The sequence below is a fragment of the Microcaecilia unicolor genome, chromosome 4 (assembly GCF_901765095.1).
Source record: "Microcaecilia unicolor chromosome 4, aMicUni1.1, whole genome shotgun sequence".
Lineage (NCBI taxonomy): Eukaryota > Metazoa > Chordata > Amphibia > Gymnophiona > Siphonopidae > Microcaecilia > Microcaecilia unicolor.
The window spans coordinates 154,465,352-154,492,982 of NC_044034.1; the positions used below are offsets into that span (position 1 = coordinate 154,465,352).

Sequence of the window (27,631 nt, forward strand, 5' to 3'; positions counted from 1 at the left end):
TGGCCTAGTGGTTAGGGTGGTGGACTTTGGTCCTGAGGAATTGAGATCAATTCCCACTTCAGGCACAGGCAGCTCCTTGTGACTCTGGGCAAGTCACTTAACCCTCCATTGCCCTATGTAAGCTGCATTGAGCCTGCCATGAGTGGGAAAGTGCAGGGTACAAAAATAAAAAACAGGGCACTGAGCTACAAAATCCCTGGTCTAAATAGGAGAAATTCTCTTCTGCATTTTTGAGTTTCTTTTGTTAATATCAAGAAACATTCTTATCTTAGCATTCAAAAACAAAAGGTCCCTATATTCAAAGCAGAGACTAAGTAACCAGCCACAGTCAGACATTAAAGTGGTCAAAATCCTTGCACTTAAACTGCCCATGTGGAATTTTTATGATTTTAACACACAACAAAGTTAGAACAATGGAATATGCATACACCATACTGGGGTAAATTCTATATATGGTGCCAAAAAAGCACTATTCTATAAACCAAACTTAAAGTTAGATGCATTTTATAGAATAGCACTTACGCCCAGGAATCGCAAATAATTTTAGGTGCTGTTGTTTGCACCAATCCCTCTTATTCTATAAAAATGTACGTAAATGCTAGGAATGCCCTGTTCCACCTATGACCCTCCCATTTCTGTGCCCCCATTTTTACTTGCAAGCAAAATTTAAGTGTGGACTCCATGTGCGTAATCCAATTACATTTAATTAGTGCCAATAATTACAATTATTGGCACTAATTAGCTCATTATTTAATTAAATTGCACACACAAATTGGGTGCACACACAAATTGGGTGCACACACAAATTGGGTGCACACTCAAATTTGTGCGCACAGTTTTGAGCGACTGTTATAAAATTAAGGGGCTATGTACAATAGCATAAATCATCAAGAGAAGATGTTAGCAAAGAGTACTTCAGGAAACCAAAATGTATATTCAAGTGCTTTAACAGTTCAAATTAAGATACAAACCAACAATCAAATTGCAATCTCTGTATATTCAAACAGCTTAGGAATCATAGACTAGCCCTAGAAAGACCCCCAACCAGGTGGATATAAGAACGGAAAATTCCTTCATGCCCATCAGCTAATCTATAAGAACAAGTATATGTTAAATGTGCATCCCAAAGCTGAAGAAAGTATGAAAAATATTAATTAATTGTCATCAAATTGAAGCTGACTCCTGGCCCCACCATTAAATTGACTTTCCTCCAGATCATTCTGTCTTCTATTTGTGTGTGGAGGCTTTAAAAGGAGCATTCATTGTTGTGGTTGTGTCAGTCCATCTAATTGCTGGTCTTCCACATCTTCTTTTACCTCAACTTTCCTAGCATAATTGCTTTTTTCTATGGACTCTAGTCATCATATAATATGGCTGAAATATGGTGGTTTCACTCTAGTTATGTGAGCTTCTAGTGAGAGATTCGGGTTTTATTTAAGAACCCCATCTGCTTGATTCTTGACTGTCCATGGTATTCGTAGCACTCATCTCCAGCACCAGAACTCAAATACCTTGATGCTTTTTCTGTCCTGCTTTTTCATGGTCCAACTTTGGCATCTATACAGTGTAAGAAGAAAATTTATTGTCTATATAATTTGATTCTTCATTGGTAATGAAACATCACATGGCTTGAAATTCTTCTCTAATACCATCGTTATGGTTCTACCGAGTGCTATCTTGTGGCAAACGTCTTGACTACTGGAACCTTTGTGTTGATAATTGATCCTAAAATGAAGAAATTGTCTACAACTTTGATGTCCCCACCATAAATTCTAAAGTTTTTTTGCTTGCTTCCGTTTGTCTTCTTTAGAATTCAGATTTTACATTTTCTCCTGAATTATATAAAAGTGCTAAAAAATTGTGCATACAAATGTGGGCATGTGTCCAATTTGTGTTTGCAATTTAATTGAATAACAAGCCGATTAGCGCAGATAATTGGATGCTATCAATTATTGGTGCTAATTGGCATTCATTAAAAATTACTCACATATATTTACATGCCTGGATCTGCGCATTAAGCTCAAAAAAGTGGGGTGTGCCTATGGGAGGAACATGGGCCCATCAGAGGCATTCCCATAGTTTATTGCTGCTGTTATAGAATAAGGGGGATCTGTGTCTATTTAAGCATGGGGATTTACACCATGGTTTCGTGGTGTAAATGGCCGTTCTTAAATGTAGTCATGGTTCCTGGAGCTAAGCACGATTCTATAAATAGTGCCTAACTTTGAGCACCGTTTATAGAATAGTGCTTAGCACGTTTTTAGTCGGCACCTTTGTGCCTTAACTTTATTGATGAAGACCTCTAAATCTTCTTCACTTTCAGCTATTAGTGTAGTGTCATCAGCATACTGTAAGTTGTTATTCCTTCCTCCAATTTTGAAAACTCTTTAATCATTTTCCCAGTCCTGTCTCTCTCATATAGTTTAACAAACAGAGAGAGAAAGCAGTCCTGCCAAACCTCCATCGTCAATTTTGAACCAGCTTGTTTCATGGTATTATCTATGTTGATTGTACTCTTGTACACAAAACTAACAGCTTCATACAAGACACTACAGACTTTCTGAATAAATTGAAAAATATCAAGCAATTACCACCAAACACCCTTCTGGTCACGATGGATGTAGAATCACTATACAGCAACATTCCACATGTGGATGGCATAGCTGCATGTGGGAGACTCCTAAAAACATCCACACTGGACCATCAATACTCACCAGAAACTATTACAAAAATTAATCAAATATTATTTTAACTCACAACTACTTTCCGCTTTAAACAATGATATCTATCTACAAATAATGGGCACTGCGATGGGCACCAGGACAGCACCCCAATATGCCAACCTTTTTATGGCTGAGCTGGAAGAGACATTTCTGAATACATGCCAGACCAAACCTCTAAAATACTACCGGTACATCGATGACATTTTTATGATTTGGACGGAAGGGGAAGAAACTCTGAAACAATTTTACTATTCCTTCAATACATACCATCCTACAATCAGATTCAAATTTGACTACTCCTCAGAAAAAGTCAATTTTTTGGACACCACAGTCTCAATCAGTGATGGCTGTATACAAACATCTATATACAAGAAACCCACAGACAGATGCAGCTACCTCCACATCTCCAGCTTCCATCCTTCACATACAAAAAGATCCATTATTTACAGCCAAGCCACAAGATACCACCATATCTGCTCGGACCCAGGGGATAGAGACAGACACCTTGAAACCCTGACTGCATCCTTCAAACAGAAAGGCTACAGCCCCAAAATAATCTCCAAGAATATTGCCTCCTCCCTCAAAACACCCAGGGAAAATATGCTACAGTACAAAGTAAAAAAAGCCACAGACAGAATCCCCCTTGTAGTAACATACAACCCAGAGCTGGAGAAACTGAGGAAAATTATAAGAGACCTACAGCCTCTACTCCAGGAAGATGAATTACTGAAAGAGATATTCCCATCCCCACTAGTGCTGGCCTTCCGATAGCCACCCAACTTAAAACACAAGCTAATCAGAAGTAAACTCCCAACACAGACTAAAAAGGAAAAGAAGGGCACATTTCCCTGTAATATATCCAGCTGCAAGCTATGCCAAAACATTTCACAGGACCCCACAGTCATTCACAAAGGAAAAATATTCAACATAAAGGAATCGTTCACATGCTCATCTTCCAATGTGGTATATATCATTCAGTGTAAAAAATGTAATGAAAGATGCTATATTGGAGAAACAGGCCAGATGCTTAAGACAAGATTTAATCTGCACAGACATCACATGAAGATAGCCAGTGCCAGTCAGGTTCCCACCCTGGTGGGCCAGTATTATACAAGACCAGGACACTGCACCAGTGATTTCATAGTAAGAATCCTGAAAGGTAACTTTAAAACAATACAGGAACGTAAGACCTTTGAAGTCAGAATGATTGAATATTTTGACACCCAACAGACAGGACTTACAAGGATCTGGGTTTTCTAGCCCATTATAAACCATAAAATTGTATTTCTCTGTTTATCAACTTCCTCCTACCTACCCACATCCATCCTGTTAGAATATCAATGAAATGCTTTGATGTCCTCATGCATACTTCCTACCCACCCCAACCCTCCCACCCTGTCAGACTGTCAAAGTAATGCCTGGATGTTTCACTTATATATACTATTTGCTACCACATTTGCTTATTTCCGATCTGACGAAGAAGGGCAACCTTCGAAAGCTAATCAAAAAATGTATTAAGTTATGTCCAATAAAAAAGGTATCATCTTATTTTCTTTTCAATGTTTTATTTTGTTTGATTTCTATTGATAACCTTAAGAGTGGACTAACATGGCTACCACACCTCTCTACTTGTCCCGTGTACAAATTCCACATTAGAGCAATCAGATGTTCAGGTATAACCATTGTCCTAATAATTCTCCACAATTTCACATGGTTGGCACAAACAAAGACCTTACAGTAGTTAATAAAACGCACATAAACTTCCTTCTAATACTCCTTGTTGTTTTCAATTATCCAGCAGGCATCAGCAATGATTGTCTTGTTCTTCTGCTTGTCCTGAATCCTGCTTGCAAATCTAGAAGCTTTCTTTCCATATATAGCTCGTCTTCATTGAAAGATTTTCAGCATGATCTTGCTGGCGTGTGGCACCAAAGAAATTGTCCAATATAATTTACATTTCTATCAAAGGCCTTAGACCATACTTATCAGTGACAATGAACTCAAATACTCAAAAATGCTGAAGCATGAAAGCAAACAGCCACAGTATGTGCTCTTAAACTTGGACAAGTATTCTGAAGAAATAGAAAGAATGATTGAGAAAGAATCATCCAAATTTACAAACCAAACAAAAAAACAAACCAAAACTGTGTAAAGTGCTGGAGCAGCAAACAAGGAAATGCAAAGTTACTGTATTCCAACAATCAAGTTTCAAGTTTATTAAAATTTACTACCCCACCATCTGGAAACCATCAAAGCAGTTTACAATCTATAATAATGGGGGAAATAAATGACATGACATAATTCAGGACATGATACAATAGGAAAAGAGGGATAGACCTATAATCAATAAGAGAGAGGGAAATTCTACATTGTCGGCCTGTCAGAGCTTCAGTTTTACAAAAAGTGTATCGATAAGAATCTGTGAAAAGGTGAGTTTTAAGGTCAGCTTTAAATGTGGCTATTGAAGACTGCAATCTTAGGGGTCCTTTTACCAAGCTGCGGTAAAAGGGATCTACGCTGGCGTCAACGTGTGTCTTTCATGCACGCTGAGGTTCCCTTTTACCGCAGTGGGTAAAAGGCTGTCTTAAAAAAAAAAAAGAAATGGCCATGCAGCAAGTGAACCACTTGCCACGTAGCCATTTCAGGGAAGAGGAAATGCTAACCCGGTAGTAACTGGGCAGCACGCGGCTCTGCCTGATTACCGCTGGGTAAACACTGGTGCTACAAAAATAGAAATATTTTTATAGCACCGGAAGGTGGCATATGCTGGGAATGGGAATTACCACTGGGCAGCTGAGGTAGACCAGCGGAAGTTCCAGATTAGCGAGTGTATAAGACCTTCTTTGTGAGCAGGGAAGGGTATTCCATAATTGAGGACCTTGTAGTGAAACAATAGCTTCCCTAATATGTTCATGAACAATAATGCGATAGTTTGGAACAATAAGCTGGTTTTGTTGAGCAGACCTAAGTGTTCTAGTTGGACAATAGGGAATGAGAAGCTTGGAAAGATAAAGTGGCTTATGTAGGAATGGTTAGACTATAGAAGAGATGGTTCAAACCCATCATAGAAGGGCCTAAGAGAAATAAAAGTTACACATTTCAGTGCCAGCACCTTCCATCCATTGGAAAATGTGTGCACACTATCAATGGATTTCATTTTGAAATTAAAAAAAAAGATAAATCAGATGAAAATGTTCTGGCTGTCCATCTTTACTAAATATGCTAGTGAATTATTCAATTTGCCTTGGTGTTGAGTTGATAACTGATGACCTAATGTGTTTTCTGCAGGGGTGACACTTCCTCGGCTGTATAATGTAGGGATGGATAAAGGAAATTTTGGATTTAGATCACACTTTTCATAGTAACTCAAAGTTAGTTATGTTCAGGTACAGTAGATTTTCTCCTGTCTCCAGAGGGTTTACAATAAGAACATAAGCGTTGCCATACTGGGACAAACAGAAGGTCCATCAAACCCAGTATCTTGTTTGCAACAGTGGCCAAGTCAGGTCACAAGTACCTAGCAAGATCCCAGAACAGTAAAACAGATTTTATGCTGCTTATCCTAAGAATAAGCAGTGGATTTTCCCAAGTCCATCTTTCTGAGCTTTTTTTTTAAACCCCACTAAGCTAGCTGTTTTTACCATACCCTCTGGAAATGAATTCCAGAGTTTAATTACAAGTTGAGTGAAGAAATATTTTCTCCAAATTGTTTTAAATTTGCTACTTAGTAGCTTCATTGTGTACCCCCTAGTCCTAGTATTTTTGGAAAGAGCAAACAATTCACGTCTCCCCGTTCCACTCCTCTCAGTATTTCATAAACCTCAGCCATCTCCTCTCCAAGCTGAAGAGCCCTAGCTGCTTCAGCCTTTTCTCATAGGGAAGTCATTCTATCCCCTTTACCATTTTTGTCGCTCTTTTCTGTACCTGTTCTAATTCTGCTTATCTTTTTTGAGATGCAGTGACTAAAACTGCACACAGAATTCAAGGTGCAGTCACACCATGGAGTGATACAAAGGCATTATAATATTTTCAGTTTTGTTTTCCATTCCAAACTTCATGATTACTGTGGGGTTAAAGTGTCAGTAGCAGAGGTAGAACTTGAGCCCTGGCTTTCCTGGTTCTTAGCCCATTATTCTAAATCAGCAGTCTACTTCCAATCCCACTAATTCTTGCATAAATGACCTAATTGGGGATGGGTGGGGGGGGGGGGGGGGGGCTGCACCTTAGTTAATGCAGAGGCAGTGACTGCCTGTTAACTGTTAATGCCGCAGATAACAGGGAACACCACCACCTCTTTGCACTAAGTGTGCGAGAAAATATTATTTATTTGTTTGTTGCATTTGTATCCCACATTTTCCCACCTATTTGTAGGCTCAACGTGGCTTACATAGTGCCGGACAGCTGTTTACAGACTCCAGAGTAAACAAATACAAGGTGATGTTGTGATAGGATACGGTTCATGTGGTAGGACCACATGAAGGAATCGTACAATGGGAGAGTTGTGTGATGACCATTACGAACTTTAGTGTAGTTGTGTCGCAGAGATCAGATATTAGTTGAACGTAATAATTCTTTGGCAATCTTTCATAAAACTTGGGATCCGTTGAACAATTTTTGTAATCTCTCATAGCTTATTTTGATCCAGATTGTATTTACTTACCATATTTCCTTTCCTTATTTTACCTTTTCCTAGGAGCACTTTTATTAAGGCGTGCTGAAAAATGGCCTGCAGTAGTGTAGACGCGTGTTTTGGGCACATGCAGAATCATTTTTCAGCACACCTGTAAATAATGCCTTTTTTATTTTTGCCGAAAATGGATGTGTGGCAAAATGAAAATTGCTGCGCATCCATTTTGGGTCTGAGACCTTACTGCCAGCCATTGACCTAGCAGTAAGGTCCCATGCGGTAACCGGGCGGTAATGGTCTATGGGCATAAAATGCTGATTACCACCCGATTACCGCCTGTGCACCAAAAAATAAAAATTTCATTTTTTATGCATGCCTATTACTCGCACCAAAAAATAAAAATATTTTTTGGTGCGAGTAATAGGCATGCATAAAAAATGAAATTACCGCATGGGCCACACAGTAGCCGGGCAGTAACTTGGAACTGCCATGCGTTGGACGCGCATAGGCACTTATGAGGCTTAGTAAATGGGCCCCCTAGTGATGTATTACTAATAGACGATTTATAACAGTATATAGTTTACTATTCATAGCACCCAGTCTCATGAGAGTTTATTGTTATATTTTGTTTTTATCTGTTGTTTATATTATACCTATAAAAATCAATAAAATTATTTGAACTAAAAAAAAAATTGAAAATATTCTCATATAATCCTTCACCATTTACTAAATTGTGGTAAGGTTTTGCAGTAACTGCATGGTTACTGCACGCTAACCGCAAAACCACTGTCTTAAACTGTTGGGGATAATAACACTATCCTTTCATATTTAAGAACATTGCAAACAGAGGCCCACCAAAAGGAAAAAGTGACTAATCTGTGATTTTAATCCACTATAACTTAAATCACGGGTGTGGAATCATATAATTCACTGAAAATGATAATACAAAAAAGTCTATGATCCACTCAATAGTAGAGATATAATGACAAAAACCACATCTAGCTTGAAGGAAGGGAAAACCTCAAAGAGCTCCAAATCAGAAAAGATTTATAGAACTATATACAATATCAAGGATCTACTCTTCATCATCAGCTAAAGAACTTTCCAAACAAACTATGTAGTCCTTCAGTCTCTCTTCTTATCTTTACTCTTTATCAATCAATATCTATCACATTTTCATTTTGTTTTATATAATTTTTCAAAAAGCTTCAATATCCACTTCTTTCAATACACAATGTTTCCATATAGAGAAAAACTCTTCATTCACCCATGACCAACGACGGCCAGCATTTCGCTTAACTGTATCTCGCCTAGTTGCTTCAGGGTCCAACGGGGCTGTCCAGAAAAGAAGAGGAGAAAATCTCAATCCCGCTCTCACAAATAAGGACATATTCAAACAACATTTCCAATCTCTTATTTTATTTATTCTGACAGCATGTCTACTTCTCATTTCCGTCTAGTGGCTCTCACACTCATTCAAAAATGGCGACCTTTTATCAGAAGTGATGTCAGATGCCACAAAACTCCTGCAATCAGCTGTTCAGAAATAATGGCTCCATTCCATATGGGAATTGAATCCCTCAGGTTCCAATGACTTCAATGCAAAAATCCATTTCTGTTCCTTTTGTATTAGTAATCTACATCTATCTCCTCCTCTTGAAAGCGACTGCACTTGTTGTAAAACTACACAACGCAATTCATTGAAGGAGTGCTGTAACTGATTACAGTGCACTGCCAACAGCAGGCCAGTTTTACAGGTCTGAATTGCATTTTTATGTTCGGTCAAATGAACATAAAAAGTCCTCGAGGTCTGACCAACATATATCTTGCTACAAGGACATTGCAGATTGTAAACAATAAAATCTGTCTTACAGGAAGTTCTGGATTTCAGAAAATACCTCTTTTGATTAACTGGATTTATAAACTCTGAGGTTTCTTGCATAATGTGGGATAGAAGCTTGAATAAATAAATACATAAATAAATAAATACATAAATAATGTCACACATGGAACAGTCTCCACATTTTACGTGACCACCAGACATCCTGGTGGCAAAAGTATCTTGAACCAAAGGAGGTAATACTGAAGGACGAAAATGTTCTTTTAAGTTCTTGCCTTTGCTATATGCAAAACAAAGTGATTATCAGTATATGAGTATAATTTTCACCAAAACCCAATGTTTTCTCACAGCCTGGGTCACTCTAGAAGAACATACGTTGTATTTCATAATATATCTAATCACTTTTTCTGCATCTTCTTCTGACTTGGCACTTCTTGATTATTAAACTTAGCTCTTCGATAAGCCATCTTAACAACTTGAGTTGGATATGGCAATAGCTAATTAAAATGTCAAATAACGTATAAAGTTTTTATCACTTCTTCTATGCAAATAAGTGGAACAGAAAATAATAGTCTTGTAGGAGACCTTGTAGGGAAAGTTTAATGTGGAGGATCTCACAAATCCTTGCCACACTGCCGTCCAAAAAGTTTATAATTTCGGGTATAAAAAACACATATGTTCCAGAGTACCAATATCACTGTTACAAGACCAGCACAAACTGGACAAAGTTGGATTAGCTTAATGCTGCTTGACTGGAGTCCATAATGTTTGTGAGCCAAAAGATACAGAGATTGCAAAACAGGGGCAGAAGCATTTCGTTTCAAAGACTTAACTCAGAACCATTTCCAATGTTTTTCAGACAATGAATGATTAGTGTCCAAAGACCAAATACTTTGCAATGCACTAAGTTTTGAATTACTTGAGGGTAGTAAAGCAGAATAAATTTTAGACTCAACTCCTTTAGGGCTAGAAAGAGAGAGGAGAATATTTAAGGCCTCCAGAGACTGATATGATATAGTATGCTTATGTAGGGGCCTTTTACTAAGCTGCATAGGTGTCTATATGTGCCTAATGCATGTCAATTTGGCGTTACCGCCTGGCTACTGTGTGACCCGGGTGGTAATTTTGTTTTTTATGCAAGTCCGCTATGAGGGGCATAATCGAAAGGGGCGCCCATGTTTTCCTGAGGACGTCCTCGTAGGACGTCCCGGCGAAGGGGCGGGGAAACCCGTATTATTGAAACAAGATGGGCATCCATCTTTCGTTTCGATAATACGGTCAGGGAGGCCCAAATTGCAAAATTTAGGTCGACCTTACAGATGGTCGTCCCCGATTTTTGGTGATAATGGAAACTGAGGATGCCCATCTCAGAAATGACCAAATCCAAGCCATTTGGTCATGGGAGGAGCCAGCATTCATAGTGCACTGGTCCCCCTGACAAGTCAAGACACCAACCGGGCACCCTAGGGGGCACTGCAGTGGACTTTAGAAATAGCTTCCTTACCTTGTGTGCTGAGCCCCCCCAAAAGCCCCCAAACCCACTCCCCACAACTGTACACCACTACCATAGCCCTAAGGGGTGAAGGGGGGCACCTACATGTGGGTACAGTGGGTTTCTGGTGGGTTTTGAAGGGCTCACATTTACCACCACAAGTGTAACAGGTAGGGGGGGGATGGGCCTTGGTCCGCCTGCCTGAAGTGCACTGCACCCACTAAAACTGCTCCAGGGACCTGCATACTGCTGTCATGGAGCTGGGTATGACATCTGAGGCTGGCAAAAAATATTTTAAAAGTTTTTTTTTTGAGGGTAGGAGGGAGTTAGTGACCACTGGAGGAGTAAGGGGAGGTGATACCCGATTCCCTCTGTGGTCATCTGGTCAGTTCGGGCACCTTTTGGAGGCTTGGTCGTAATAAAACATGGACCAAGTAAAGTCGCCCAAGTGCTCGTCAGGGACGCCCTTCTTTTTTCCATTATCGGTCGAGGACGCCCATGTGTTAGGCACACCCCAGTCCTGCCTTCAGTACGCTTCCGACATGCCCCCGTGAACTTTGGTCGTCCCCGCGACGGAAAGCAGCTGAGGATGCTCACAATCAGCTTTCGATTATGCCGATTTGGCCGACCCTAGGAGAAGGACACCCATCTCCCGATTTGTGTTGAAAGATGGGCGCCCTTCTCTTTTGAAAATAAGCCTGCAAGTGTACCAGAAAATAATTTTTATTTTCCGGCACGCAGCAGAAACCAGGCGGTAATCGTCATTCTACATGCGTACATGTTTACCGCACGGTTAACCTGCGAGACCTTACCACTAAGTCAGTGGGTGGCGATAAAGTCTGAGACTCAGAATGGATGCACGACAATTTTTAATTTTGCTGCACCTCCATTTTAGGCAAAAATAAAAAAAGGCCTTTTTTACAGGCGCGCTGAAAAATGGATCTGCATGTGCCCAAAACACACACCTACACTAGTGCAGGCCATTTTTCACCACACCTTAGTAAAAGGACCCCTTAAACATTTAGTAATGGCAGTTTTCAATTCGAGATATTTTAAATACTGATTATTAGGAAGGTTAAATTTACTTTGAAGGTCCCTGAAAGAAAGAATGGTTTTCTGTGCATATGTCGGCCAAACAAAAAATACCTCGAGAAGCCCAATCTTTCCAAAGAACAGGACTGGATCCTATTTTCACATGCAGATGATCTCAGATAGTAGCATCCATCGTATCTTCAGAGTACATTCTCATGGTTCTTCCTCCACCCCTATACCGCTCTCTGTCGGAGTCCCTCAGGGTTCTGTCCTTGGATCCCTTCTTTTCTCTATCTACACCTCTTCCCTGGGCTCCCTGATCTCGTCTCATGGCTTCCAGTATCATCTTTATGCTGACGACACCCAGCTTTATCTCTCCACACCTGACATCACTGCGGAAACCCAGGCCAAAGTATTGGCCTGCTTATCCGACATTGCTGCCTGGATGTCCAACCGCCACCTGAAACTGAACATGGCCAAGACCAAACTTCTTGTCTTCCCACTCAAACCCACTTCTCCTCTACCTCCACTATTTCGGTTGATAACACCCTCATCGTCCCCGTCTCATCTGCCTGCAACCTCGGTGTCATCTTCGACTCCTCCCTCTCCTTCTCGGCGCATATCCAGCAGATAGCCAAGTCCTGTCGCTTCTTCCTCTACAACATTAGCAAAATCCGCCCTTTCCTCTCTGAGCACACCACCCGTACTCTCATCCACTCTCTCGTTACCTCTCGCATTGACTACTGCAACCTACTCCTCACTGGTCTCCCACTTAGCCACCTATCCCCCCTTCAGTCCGTTCAGAACTCTGCTGCACGTCTTATATTCCGCCAGAACCGATACACTCATATCACCCCTCTCCTCAAGTCACTTCATTGGCTTCCGATCAGGTACCGCATTCAATTCAAGCTTCTGCTACTAACCTACAAATGTACTCGATCTGCAGCCCCTCCCTACCTCTCAACCCTCATATCCCCTTACGTTCCTACCTGTAACCTCCGTTCTCAAGACAAATCCCTCCTTTCAGTACCCTTCTCCACCACCGCCAACTCCAGGCTCCGCCCTTTCTGCCTCGCCTCACCCCACGCGTGGAACAAACTCCCCGAGCCCATACGCCAGGCCCCCCTCCCTGCCCATCTTCAAATCTCTGCTTAAAGCCCACCTCTTCAATGTCGCTTTCGGCAACTAACCTCTACACCTCTACCCGGGAAAGCTAGACTGCCCCAACTTGACATTTCGTTCTTTAGATTGTAAGCTTCTTTGAGCAGGGACCGTCCTTCTTGGTTTATTTTGTACAGCGCTGCGTAACCCTAGTAGCGCTCTAGAAATGTTAAGTAGTAGTAGTAGTAGGATGAAATAGAAGACTCACAGGTGGAGTCAAATATAAGAAGGGCTTTTATAGTTTCATGAATAATAGGCCAGTTAGCAGTCAAGGCTGCTGAGTGCATAGTGATTAATTTGTCTAGGGGAATTGGATCCACAAGAACATGTTCAATTAACATCCAAATAGGAACAGATACAGCTTTTGAATATTTTCCTTTTTTTGTAAATCTCTTATCCATGTTGTGTTTCTGTGGATTTTCAGGCATGGTTTGTGTGTCCACTCCACAGCATCACTGTTCACAGGGATTACACATTTAGTGGGACAGGTCAGGATCCTCAGACAGGGGCATTCATGAACTGCCTAAGGAGTATGTGACATTTAGGCAGGATCTGACTAAATGACCCACGGACTGCACATTTAGATAGAATGTCTGATTGGAATTGAGTTGTCCAGGTCCAGACATGCTGGGTTCTGCTAGTATTTGAAAACAGGATCTGCTGACATAGATCTGTTGTAAAAAAAAAACATGCAGAAACGGAGGTTTAGTTACATGCAGCAAGCATCAATATCTAAGGGGCCGTTTTACTAAGCTGTAGTAAAAGGGCCCTGCTCTAGTGGCGGCGGCCATTTTTGTCGTGCACCAAGGCCCCTTTTACAGCAGCAGATAAAAAGGCCAAAAAAAAAAAAAAGAAATGGCCTTGTGGTAAGTTCGTACTTGCTGTGTGGCCATTTCGGGAGGTGGTGGTAAGGGCTCCCATGTTAACCCGGCGATGACCGGGCAGCACATGACAATGCCCAATTACAGCCGGGTAACCCCTGGGCTAGAAAATCAGACCAGATTTACTGTAGTATCGGAAATGGCGCGTGCTGGGGGGGGGGGGGGTGGAACTACTGCTGGCACCCTCGTTGGGTCGGTGGTAGTTCTGGGCTGTTTCGCAGCAACTCTTTAGTAAAAGGGCCCCTAAATTATCAACAGGGTCCAAACAGTGACTTTAGACCTATATGTTAGTATTTCAGAACATAAATGTGTTTGTATGTTAGCCATCTTAGTAACATACATGCCTACGTTTTATGAAGTTGTCAGCAAGCTTGATATAATTTGTTAATATTACTTTTGGGAAGGAGAGGACAAAAACATTGGGAGATTAAGGTAATGACCATCCCTAATCCTTTCAGTGGACCTCTGCACAAAATTAGCAACTTTTTCTAACCTACACATCCTCTGGAGCAGGTGTAAATTGCAACGATGATGTCAACGGCTTTAAATGTGTCCTCTTACATTGAAAACAAGGAAGGCTATGTCTCTACACAAGCATTTTATCTTATTTTTACACCTTTTCCTCTTCACATGCCTCCCACTTAAATTCTTCAGTGCAAGGCTATGAATTAAAAAGACATGACGCCTACAGTACACGGACCTGTCCCATAATAATGTAATTTCTTCTTGCGTACTTACAAACTACATGTCTGAAGGAATTTTACCTGAGAGATCCTTTTATTTAATCAGTGACCTAGTACTGAAACCAACGTGCTGAAATGCTGATTTGTGCAGGATATATGAAATGTTGAAATAATAAACATTTCAACACTTGATGTACCTTGAACCTATTTCAACACTTTTTTTTTTGTTACATTTGTACCCCGCGCTTTCCCACTCATGGCAGGCTCAATGCGGCTTACATGGGGCAATGGAGGGTTCAGTGACTTGCCCAGAGTCACAAGGAGCTGCCTGTGCCTGAAGTGGGAATCGAATTTAGTTCCTCAGGACCAAAGTCCACCACTCTAACCACTAGGCCACTCTTTGAGCTACTGCTAAAATAGCTTCTTATGCTTTTGCCATAGACTTTAATTCTCATTGAGAAGTGTGTATGTATTTGGATATATCGCATAGCTGGACAGTGTGGCTAAATTTACTGTATATGACACTTTGGATGTAATGTTCTTCCTGTGGGTCACTGATTCTTCATCTTCCAATCCTACCACTGCTGTATCTACAAGCTCATATTCTCCTCTCTCTGGTAGGAAGTGAACCCAGAAGGACCCTTCCCTGTGCTATGCCTGGATCCACTTGAAAAAACATAACGCACACATAGATGGACCAGCCCATTAATTCCAAGCTGGTGATCATATCACTGCTGATGAGAGGGGAAGGGTTATTGCCGTAATTTTAAGTAATTTATGATTTTTTAAAAATATCTTAGACTACCTTTTCTTGCCTGGTGATTTAATCAACAATCAATTGGTGTTGGGGGGGGGGGGGGGGCGCTAGTGAGCTCTGCAGTGAATGACAGCTTGAATCTGGTGCTCCGAAGGAAGTCTAGAAACAATCAATATTATCTGTTAGCATAACTATCCATTTTGCTGTGTTTGTATGGCAACAACCAAATTGAATAAAAGAAAATCACTTGAGCCTTCTTCGCCACAAAACACTTTGCTAAGCAAAGTGGAAGATGGTGTTACTCAAGTTATGCTGGACAAACTCAAAGGCCTCTGCGATCGTCTCGCAGATACCTCTGAGGTCAGGCAAGATATAGCTTCGATCAAGGAGGATATCGCAACATTTTAAAACAAGGATGGACATGCTAGAAACAAAGATATCGGTGGTGCAAGAGAATGTTCTATCACTGAAGCACCAAGCCAAAAAATCTCACAGCTAGAGTTGGACTTAATCAAGGTCAACAATCGTTCACACAGAAATAATTTTTGCATATTAGGCTTGCAAGAAGGCCATGAAGGGCACGACACCATCAAAGTTTTGGAGAATTTTCTCCCTAATTTAATGAACATGACCTTCCAACATGACCCGGAAATAGAACAGGCGCATTGGGTGCCACCGAGGCCACTTACTATTACCAAATATCCCCGCCTCATGGTTTTCAAACTGTTATGCTATAATCAACTCCTTGAAATAATGCAAAAGGCGAAAATTTCTGCTCCAATAAAATACAAAGGTGCCAACTTGCTCTTTGTTCCAGATCTGAGCTAACAATCTGCTAAACTTCACAAACAGCTTTTAGCTTTCCAAACCCAACTGAAAGCTTTAGGTGTGAAAAATTGTATTCTCCATGCTGCTTGTTTCCGTGTTACTCATAATAATAAAACTAAAGCCTTTCCTAATAATGCCGAATTAGCTGAGTACATTGAGGAACTCTGCCCGACTACTACTGATCTACTGATAAAGTGTGAGTCACCGCATGCATATTAGTATATGCGCCATATTTGCTTGCCTATCTCATATGCTTTTAAACATTGTAACATACGTGGAGGGGAATAATCAAATGGCGCCGGCAAAATACATGGCCGGCGATGTATTTTGGTGGCGCCACAAAAGCTGGCCAGACCCATATTTTTGAAAAAGATGGCTGGCCATCTTTGTTTCGATAATACGGTTCTGGCCAGCCAAATGCATTGGATTTGGCCGGGGTTTGAGGTGGCCGGCTTCGTTTTTTAGCCATAATGGAAAGTTATGTCGGCCATCTCAAACCCCAGCCAAATTCAAGGCATTTGGCTGTGGGAGGAGCCAGCATTTTTAGTGCACTGGCCCCCCTGACATGGCAGGACACCAACCGGGCTCCCTAGGGGTCACTGCAGTGGACTTCAGAAAAGCTCCCACGTGCATAGCTCCCTTACTTTGGGAGCTGAGCCCCCCAACCCCCCCCCCCCCCCCCCCCCCAAAACCCACTACCCACAAATGTACTGCACCAACTAAAACTGCTCCAGGGACCTGCATACAGCCTCAAGGACTTATTGCTGCTGTATAACTTTGGCACACCAGTTCACACCTGAAGACTAATCTCTCTGAAAAAGTCCTTTCTTGAAATAACCACGTTTACTCACAGTTAACTGCAGATCAGAGGTTGTGCCCCACTGGCAAAGAGTCCCCTGGTACTAAGATTAGCAGGAGGTCAGAGCTGGCACAATGGTGTACAATGCCCTCTTTCAGCACCATTCAAGGTAAGAACTACGTTCTCTGATGTGGGTAACACAGGAAAGGGATCTAAAACTGTCTTACAAAAATGGCCACTACCGGATGGACTACAACATGAAACAAAACAGGGCACACTCTGCAGGGCCGGCCCTAGGGTTTCTGGCACCCTCCTGCAGCCTATTAGTCGGCGCCCCTACCCATCCAGGGGCGGGATCACTATGGCCCCGCCCCTACAGTAGACACACCCCTTTTACCAGTCATGGCATCATTGAAAATATTACACCAGTATAGAAGAAAAATAACTTAGCACACAGACCAGGAATTAGGAGAACAGACAGTTTTGCCAACTCTGAAAAACAATGTGTTATCAAAATCTCAGATTCTAAGAAATAGATCCCTATTCAGACACTTGCAAGGGCCTTGCAGTCACACATGCAGAACAGAGATAGCCCCTCTCCAAATCCTTCAAAAATTAACCTGAAATCCTAAGAAGTTAAACTCTGCATGCAGCACAATACCAGAAAAACATAAAGAAACACTTTGCTAAATATTGCAAAATAAGATAGCAGATGTAAAAAAAGCATATTCCAAACACTAAAATGAAAATAAAATGATTTTTTTCTATCTTGTTGTCTGATTCTGCTGCTATCTGTCCTCTTAACTCTGTTTCCAGGGCTTCCTTTCCATTTATTTCTTTACTTTCCTCCTTTCTTCTTCATTTCTTACCCTATATCCACAAGTAAAAGCTGGGTCCTCTGCAGACTTGACTGTCCAGTGGATCCAGCGTCTGCCTATTTTCTCCATCCATGTGCAGTTTTTCTCCTCTCTTCCTTTTCCCTCATCTCCTTTCTCTCTCTTCCCTCCCCTCCCCTCTATGTCCAGCAATTTCTCCTCTCTCCCTGGGCCCTGTCCTCCCATCCATGTCCATCTATGCTCCTGTCTCCCCTGCTCCCCTCCATTCATCCATACCCAGTGGTGTGCTGGAGCCGGCTCACACCGGCTCGCAAGAGCCGGTTGTTAACTTTGCTGGCTCTTGCTAGCTGGTTGTTGAAACGCGTGAGCCGGCTCTTCTCCTCCCTCCCAATCCGATCCGGTCCCGTCCGTCCCTCCCGATCCGATTCGGTCCCTCCCTCCTGATCCCTCACGTCACCGACCCGACCTGACTCTTCGCATTCTTCGGGGCAGGCAGTCTTGCCTGCCCGCTGCCAGAACAGACTCTCCCCTGCTGGCGCTGCCGGTTTGCACTTAAAAATGGCCACCGAGACTTCCAGAGGCGGCCTCGTGAGACTTCTGCTGGTCTCGGCGGCCATTTTGAAGTGCGAACCGGCCGGCAGCGCCAGTGGGGGAGAGTCAATTCTGGCAGCGGGCAGGCAAGACTGCCTGCCCTGAAGAATGCGAAGAGTCAGGTCGGGTCGGTGATGTGAGGGATCGGGAGGGAGGGACCGAATCGGATCGGGAGGGAGGGAGCGGATCGAGAGGGAGGGAGCAGGGGAGGAGAATTCACCAACAACTCGGGAGGGGGTGGCAGGGGAGACAAGGGAGTCGCTGGGCATTTGTGGATGGAAGGGAAAGGAGGGTCACTGAGTATGGCTGGGTGCATGCAGGGCAGGGGAGAGGAGGCAGGAGGGTCACTGCTGGACATGGGTGGATGGAGGGCAGGGGAAAGGGGGATCACTGGGTATGGGTGCATGCAGGGCAGGGGAGAGGAGGGTCACTTCTGGACATGGGTGCATGCAGGGCAGGGGAGAGGAGGCAGGAGGGTCACTGCTGGACATGGGTGGATGGAGGGCAGGGGAAAGGAGGGTCACTGGGTATGGGTGCATACCCCTATATATATGTCAGATGATATGTCGATTATCATTTATATTTCCTCCACACTGGCTTTGAGCTCATAGCGTGGTCTTGTTTTCTCCCATAGGTTTTTCCTCTACTGCTAAATTTGTTCATTCCTTAGTCTTTATTTGCCTGAAATGCTTGGTTATACTCAATATCTCTGCCTTCCCCATGTATTTGTATCTATATTGCTACCTGTGCTCTTACTTTAATATTAATATGGTTTTGCCCCCATCTCTAACTTTTTACTATGGCTTTAACCTGTCTTTCCCATTAAAAGGATTATGATCCTTAATTATTTATTTGGATTTTGCTCACACCTTTTTCAGTAGAAGCTCAAGGCAAGTCATAGTCAGGTACTCTGGAGCAGTAGTGGGATTTGAACTGGCCACCTCTGAGTTCAAGACCAGTGCTCTAACCACTAGACCACTCCTAGATGGCATAGTATGCGGTAATGTTGTGGGTACAATTTTCTGATGGTAGAAGGGAGCCACCAAGGCAGGGCAGAGGTGGAGGTTTGGTGATATTGTGATCACAATAAACCATGTGATACCTCTTGACCTTGTATTTCAGATGCCTTTAAAACCTTTATTTGAGGTATAACTATTTCTTACTCTGCTAAAATAAACAAAATGCGCAAGAAGGACATCCCTGATTTAGAATCTCAACTCTCTCATTTTGAGACATTACATAAGCAGAATCCTAACAACTCTGCTCTGCAAGACCAATTACACAAACTCAGATTCAATTACATTCTACTCCTTAGCAATCAGGCTGGAAACCAATTATGCAAACTGCACATTATTATGCAAACAATAATAAAAGTTGTCATCAGCTTGCTGAGTACTTAAAGATTAAACAGGAAAAAAACAATATCCCTGCTATTAATGATACTAAAGGTAATACTTTAATTAATGCTAGTGATATTGCACAACAATTTCAAATTTTTTAAAGCCAACTATATACTCTTCTGAATTACTTAACAGAGATATTGATGCCACATGTTTGGAAGATCTTCCTCATCCCACCCTTACTGATGATGAAATAAGTTTCTATCCAAAGGGATTGAACTGCAAGAATTAGAAAGTGCTCTTTTGGGAATGGCTAAAAAGAAATAATAAACCTGGCCCTGATGGATTCCTGTAGAATTTTATTTAGCCTTTAAAGACAAAATTCTCCACTTACTGAACTATCTGGATGATTTATTACAAACTGGCATAATAAAAGGTTCCATTACTGAAGCCACTATTATTGTTCTTCTTAAACCAAATTAAGATCCCTTGCAGATGCAAAATTATCAGCCACTGTCATTAATCAACGTTGATGAGAAATATCATGCTAAAAATCGATCTTCTTATAGATATGGCGAAAAGGGTCCTGGAGAAAAACTCCTTTCAGTTCGAGGAGAGTAATTACATCCAGAAACACGGTATTGCAATGGGGGCCACCGTTGCCCTTACTATAGCCTGTTTATATATGGCCAATTTTGAACAACTATACATATATAATAGCAAATTCAGCGCACATATCAAAATCTGGAAAAGATTTATCGACTACGTCCTTCTTGTGTGGACATGGGACACTGTGATGTTACAGGAATTTCTGAAGTACATTGACACCTGTGATGCGAATATAGCTTTTGAGTCCACAGTGGGAGGAACATCTATCAATTATTTGGATATCAATATTTCAATGCATGACTCTGGATTTGATACAAAAATATACAGGAAGCCAACCGACACCAATATGATACTACATTACAGCAGTTTTCACCCGATATCGGTAAAAACAGGCATTCCAACGGGGCAGTTTTTGCGCATTAGGAAATTGTGTGGGACAAATGACAATTTTATTATGGAGACCAAGCACATGTATGATAGGTTCAGGGCGAGGGGTTAACCCTCCCAAATTGTTAAAGACGTCCTGGAAGCGAACAACCAACACTCACCAGCAATGGCTGCTCACCCCACGTAAAGCACATTCTGGTATTAAACAAGAAAGGTTCACATGCATTTTACCATACTCCAACAGGACCGCTTCAGTACAAGGGATCATAAAACATCATTGGCCCATGTTTTCATTATTACAGTTTAATGATTACCCGCTGTTTGCCAATAGGAGAGCTAGGAACATGGGGGAGATATTAAAATCACATTTCCACTTGAGACAAAATTCAAGGGAACATTTTAAAAGGGGACACAAACCATGCACACAATGTGTCTACTGCAAATATGTATGGCAAACTGATCAGGTGATTCACCCCAAGAAAGACAGGCCATTTTATTTTACAACTGTCACCAATTGTGGATCCACTCAAGTGGTGTATGGAATCGTGTGTCCTTGCATCAAATGGTATATTGGTTTTACCACACGGAAGATCAAACAGCGTATAGCGGAACACATCAGCAATTTGCAACTTCTGAAGAGAGAAGCCCCGTTGTTAGAGCATTGGACCGCTCAACAGCATGTCATCTCAGATTTAAAATACCTAGTGTTAAAGCAGATCACAACATCACATGGGGGGGGGGGGGGGGATTTAGACGGAATGCTGAAACGCAAGGAACAAAGACACATATTCCAGTGGGATTCGGTCGCCCCTAGCAGCCTGAACCATGAAATAGAGTGGTTGCATGGATGACGAGCTGTACACATCATTTATTAGATCATGCTTAAATAGTGCGCAAGCGCCAGCATTTTTTTGATGGTCAGCGTGGGAGAGTAGGGCGGGACACTTATTTGGTAAGCCTTAGAGCTATGATAAGATATACTATAGGTAATGGAATCTGAAAGCCATATGAGCTTCAAGCAAAGCGAAGGGTTTTATAATCTAGAGGAGTATAGCAAGCGAATGATATAACACTTTAACTTGTATATCGTTTATATTATACAGTGTGAACTTCTAATGACAGCATAGCGATTGATCTTAAGATTAAGTTCTCCTGATGATGTGCTAAAGGCGAAACACATGATGTGTTGAGAACAAGAGAAGTTAATGAGAGAATGAGAACAGATGGACATATAAGTAAAGACAGAAGGTGAGATAACATGAAATCTCACAACTTCACATTTTTGGACATGAGCACGGACTTTTATTGACAGAGCTGAGGCACTGTATTGGTTTTGCTACTACAGTGCCTACCGATAGTGTATATAAACTGTTTCATCACCATTTGAGTACAAGAAGAAATCAGATGGTAGGTAGGGCGGAGGTGCAATGATGTTGGGTTCATATGTTGCGTCCCAGTAGTCCAGCCTTAGCAGCATATATGTTACTGAGCACCTATATATCATAAGCTGAATGCTATCACTTTTATTCACGAGTTTGATCACAGCATAAGAAAAGTAAAAAAAAAAACAAGATAATATATGAAATTCAGAACGGTTTCTATTGAATGTATATGTGAGCATAACGTTGAAACCAGGACATTTTGTTACCCCAGTATTGCAATAGTATTAAATTTTAACTGCCAGACCCTCGACCATTCTTCTAACTTTCGAAGATTCCTTCTCATCATTTCTACTCCCTCCAGGGTATCCACTCTATTGGCTATCTTCGTGTTATCCGCAAAAAGGTAAACCTTTCCTTCCAACCCTTCAGCAATATCTCTCACAAATATATTAAACAGAATAGGCCCCAGCACGACCCCTGAGGAGCTCCACTGCTCACCTTTCTTTCCTCCGAGCGGATTCCATTTACCACCACCCTCTGCCATCTGTCGGTCAACTAGTTTCTTATACAGTTCACCACTTTCGGTCCTAAGTTCAACCCTTTCAGCTTATTCACAAATCTTCTGTGGGGGGACCGTATCAAAGGCTTTGCTGAAGTCCAAGTAGATTACATCTAGCGCATGTCCCTCATCCAGTTCTTTGGTCACCCAGTCAAAGAAGTCAATAAGATTTGTTTGGCAGGATTTTCCTTTGGTAAAGCCAAGTTGCCTCGGGTCCTGTAACCTGTCGGCTTCTAGAAAGTTAACTATCCTTTCTTTCAGCAGCGACTGCATTATTTTTCCTACCACCGATGTGAGACTTACCGGTCTGTAGTTTCCCACTTCTTCCCTGTCTCCACTTTTGTGAAGAGGGACCACATCTGCTCATCTCCAATCTTGTGGAACCTCTCCCGTCTCTAAAGATCTATTAAATAAATCTTTAAGAGGTCCCGCCAGGACCTCTCTGAGCTCATTCAGTATCCTGGGATGTATCCCATCCGGCCCCATAGCTTTGTCCACCTTCAGATTCTCAAGCTGTTTATAAACTCTTTCTTCCGTAAATGGTGCAGTATCCATTCCATTCCCAGGCATTCCTTTGGCAGCCAACCACGGTCCTTCTCCAGGATTTTCCTCCGTGAACACAGAAGAGAAATAATTGTTTAGCACTCTCCACATAACCATTTTCATTATCTTTCAGTCTCACAATTCCATTCCTATCTCTTCTCCTTCCTCCAATATATCTGAAAAAGGTCTTGTCACCTCTCTTTACATCTTTAGCCATTTTTCTTCCGCTCGCACTTTCGCTAGCTGTATTTCCCTCTTCGCTTCTTTGAGTTTAATCTGATAATCTTTTCCATGATCCTCTCGTTGCAATCTTTTGTATTTCTTGAACAAAGCCTCTTTTGCTCTTATTTTTTCAGATACTTGTTTGGAGAACCATATAGGCTTCCTGATTCTCTTGTTTTTGTTTACTTTCCTCACAAAAAGATCAATCGCCATATTTATAGCAGCCTTTAGCTTGGACCACTGTTTTTCCACTTTTCCGCCTTCCCACGCCAACAGCTCCTTCTTCAGGTATTCCCTCATTTTATCAAAATCAGTACGTCTGAAATCTAGTACTTTGAGTTTTGTGTGTCCGCACTCCACCTTCTTCCTTATATCAAACCATATGGTGTGATGATCACTATTACATAGGTGGGCACTCACCTGGATATCGGAAACTCTACCTCCATTAGTGAGCACTAGATCCAGCATTGACCCTTCCCTCGTGGGTTCCGTCACCATTTGTCTGAGCAAGGCACTTTGACAGGCATCCACAATCTCCCTACTTCTTTCTGATTCCACAGATGGGACGTTCCAATCCACATCAAATTGAAATCTCCCAACAGTAGCACCTCCCCTTTCATACCAATCTTTTGAATATCTTCTATCAGATCCTTGTCTAACTTCTCCGTTTACGTGGGAGGTCTGTAGATAACCCCCATGTGGATACAGGTTCCGTCTTCTCTTTCCAGGACGATACATAAAGCTTCTTCTTTTCCCCAAGTTCCCCGCATTTCAGACGCTCTGATATTGTCTCTCACATACAGAGCCACTCCTCCACCTCTTCGGCCCTCTCTATCCTTCTCAAAAGATTATAGCCTGGTACGGTCACATCCCATTCATGGGAATCGTTTGAACCACATCTCGTAATAGCAACAATATCCAAGTTTTCTTCAAACATCAGGGCTTGCAAGTCTTGAACCTTTTTACTTAGACTACGAGCATTTATGCACATAGCTTTCCATGTGCTTAGTGAGTTTGGGTGGGGTTTTCTATATTTACATGACCTTTCCCTCTGCCATCATGTTTATTCTGGGGGTGACTTTCTGAAATCTCTTGTTTCCTTTTGTCATCCCCACCCTCTAGTTTAAATGTCTAGAAACATACTATCTGAATTTCTTCCCAAGGATCCTTTTTCCCATCACAGAAAGATGTAGCCCATCATTACAGTACAGCCTGTTATTTTTCCACGTATTACCCCATGCTCCTATGTACCTAAAACCTTCTTCTTTACACCAAAACTCAAGCCACTTATTGAATTCCTCTGTTTTGCATAGTCTTTCCTCTTCCCTCCCCCACGTAGGAATTACTTCAGAAAAAGCCACAGTCCAAACCAAAGATTCAATGAAGAAAAGGAGGTGCATGCCTTTAAGTATGAGCACTTATGCCAGCATAGATCGGTTATAAATGTTCATACCAAGAATGAGGACATATACGCGTAAATTTAGTATTCTATCATTTACATTCATAAGTGTGCATCCCGCTCATGCTTTGGCTAGACTCCTCCCAGGTGAATTCAAACACCATCAGAGATAGGCGCATACTTACAGAATAGGGTATAGCCAGATTATTGCCATTTATACTGGACTCAAAATCAGTAAATAGTGATCATTCCCCATACACCTAACTGTTCAGTGAATCTTTATCAACAAATCTTCATTCTTCTACATTAATGGAAAGAAAAGAGCCTCAGTTGTTGCTGAAACTTCAACAGCATTCATGGGCACTGTATATTAAAACGTTCTCTGCTCATATTCAATCATTGGCTCAAAAAACCTCTGTATCAATTATATACATTTTTTTGGTTTTATTTTATCCAAAATTAAAATTACTCATACCCTGAACATCGTTAAATTCTTTTATCATTGAACATAAGAGAAACTAAGAGACTTTTGCTCAGACAATCATCGTTTTTTTGGGCCGATGATTAAATATAGCTGTGCAGAGAACACTTTAATATGGAATTCCCATGAATGCTGTTGAGGTTTCAGCAACAACTGAGGCTCTTTTCCTTCCGTTAATGTAGAAGAATGAAGATTTGTTGATAAAGATTCACTGAACAGTTAGGTGTGTTGGGAATGATCACTATTTACTGATTTTGAGTGGAAACCTTTCGACAGTGATCGTATTCTTCATTTGATATTGACATTTATACTGGACTAAAATACCGGCATTTATGTGCATCCTTGCCACCTAAAACTAAGTGTCTCCTTAAGAATTACCCCCTTGCCCCTGGTACAAAATAAGTACCTGAATATATGTAAACCGCTTTGAATGTAGTTGCAAAAACCTCAGAAAGGTGGTATATCAAGTCCCATTTCCCTTTCCCTTTACTACCATTGTGGCTCCAAGTCTTCCCTTTGAAAGCCATGAGGCCCACAATGATTCCCTTGTGGGGGATGGGAGGATGAGTTGGTAAGTCTGCTAGTGGCAGCACATATGGACACTTCTCTCCTTAAATATAGGAGAGCCATAGCCCCCTGGCCTGCTCTGTTCCAGTACCACTGTCTTAGGGTATAAATTAGGTTCCTCCTCCATAGTTAAAACTATCCCGAGGGTTGAGCAGACAATAAAACGGTCCCATACTTCAGCTATTTTATTGCTCACAAATTTTGAAATGTGGTTTAATTCTCTTGTTGCTCTGAGCCTCTGAGTTACTGATCTCTGTGTATGTCTTTCAATCTCTATGAGCTTTAACAGTACATTTGTACCTTCCCATTGTGGCATGGTCCACGCAGAGGGTGCTGCTGTTATGGGTGTGAAACATGAATTATGCAGAGGCAGGTTATAAGGCTGGTATCTATCTACAATCTCGGGAGGTTTCTTGTACCCTCATTTCCCCATTAGGCATGTCTGTCTATTTATCTGTAGGTACACATGCAGAAACATCATGCTTCTTCACTCTACAAACTGACAATGTGACCAACAAAATCTGGCATCTGCTGAACTAATCTGAGAAGGTTCAGGAATGCATCACCCTCATTGTGTGGGATTTGCATCCCATGTTCAGATCTGTGCAGCACTTGGTTAAAAGCCCTGCACGAGCTATAAGAACCATGGTAAGTAAAAAAACATTATAATATATGTCTCATTTATCTATTGGTCAGAGTGTTAGCTAACAGCAGATCAATCCTGCTGCTCCAGCCCCAGTGTGCCAGTGAATGTTAGGTACAAAACTTGAATTCCAGGTGTTTCTTTCATAGACAGCTGTCCAGAGCTGTCAGCCTCTGGGAATCTGTTTGTGTCTGCAGGTTGGCAGCAGTAATTTCAGAATGGCTCCCATTTCAATAAAGGACCAATGTAGAGACCTGTCAATAAGGCAACACAGTTCAATTGAGATACAATACATGTATGCAAGCAATGTTCCCTCTAAGCTGAAGGGGAGTCCCCCACCTATAGTCCTGCTAGTGGAGGGAGCTGTTTCATCATCACATGGGGGATAGGCAAGCTCTGCAGGACTTCAGGGAACCTGCATGTCTCTAGTAATTGAAGACACAATATGGAAGCGCCACCCCCCTCCCCCCCGCTGGCAACAATGCATTTGGAAGACTGCTGCTCAGCTTAGAGGAAACAGTGCATGCAAGATCTGCCCTGGGTCATGTCTGTAGGGCAGTGGTTCCCAAACCTGGTCCTGGAGGCACCACAGACAGACAAGATTTCAGTATATTCACAATGAATATTCATGAGACAGATTTGCATGCAGTGGAGGCATTGCATACAAATCTCTCTCATGAATATTCATTGTGGATATCCTGAAAACCTGAATGGCTAGGCTGCCTTCAGGACCTGTTTGTGAACCATTGCTGTAGGGAAAAGGTTCAGAGCAGGGGTGTCCAACCTCGGCTCTTGCCAGGGCAGGTTTTCAGGATTTCCCCAATGAATATGCATGAGATTTATTTGCATTCAATGGAGGCAGTGCATGCAAATAGATTTCATGCATATTCATTGGGAAAATCCTGAAAAACTGACTGGATTGCGGCCCTCAAGGACCTAGGTTCAACAACCCTGGTTTAGACAATCAGAACTATACTTTCCTTATGACAGGTGCAAAGATGGTGGTTTTGTACCATAGGGGTACTAGATTCTGTTGTACCTTGTCTTGTACTCTTCTGGAAAGATAGGAAATACATGATTGATTATCAACAGCTTTTTCATGTATTGTAATCACTTAAATTTAATGTCCAAGCTTATATTCCACTCTCAGTCATAAGAACATTACAGAATAGATTACAATAGAACATTATGATAAAAAATACATCCTCAAAAAATCTGCCTGCCCCCACTACAATGAAATATGATATGT

At 41.8% G+C, this 27,631-nt stretch overlaps 1 long non-coding RNA gene across 1 annotated transcript; it reads right to left on the bottom strand.

The window, feature by feature from the left end:
- Window positions 1-1,521: 1,521 nt before the first annotated feature.
- LOC115468062 lies at window positions 1,522-26,835 on the bottom strand. Its single transcript, XR_003941812.1, has 3 exons — window positions 26,761-26,835; window positions 4,724-4,730; window positions 1,522-1,532 (listed from the first exon to the last, which is right to left on the bottom strand). It is a non-coding gene; the product is annotated as an uncharacterized LOC115468062 (long non-coding RNA).
- Between the last annotated feature and the right edge of the window lie 796 nt (window positions 26,836-27,631).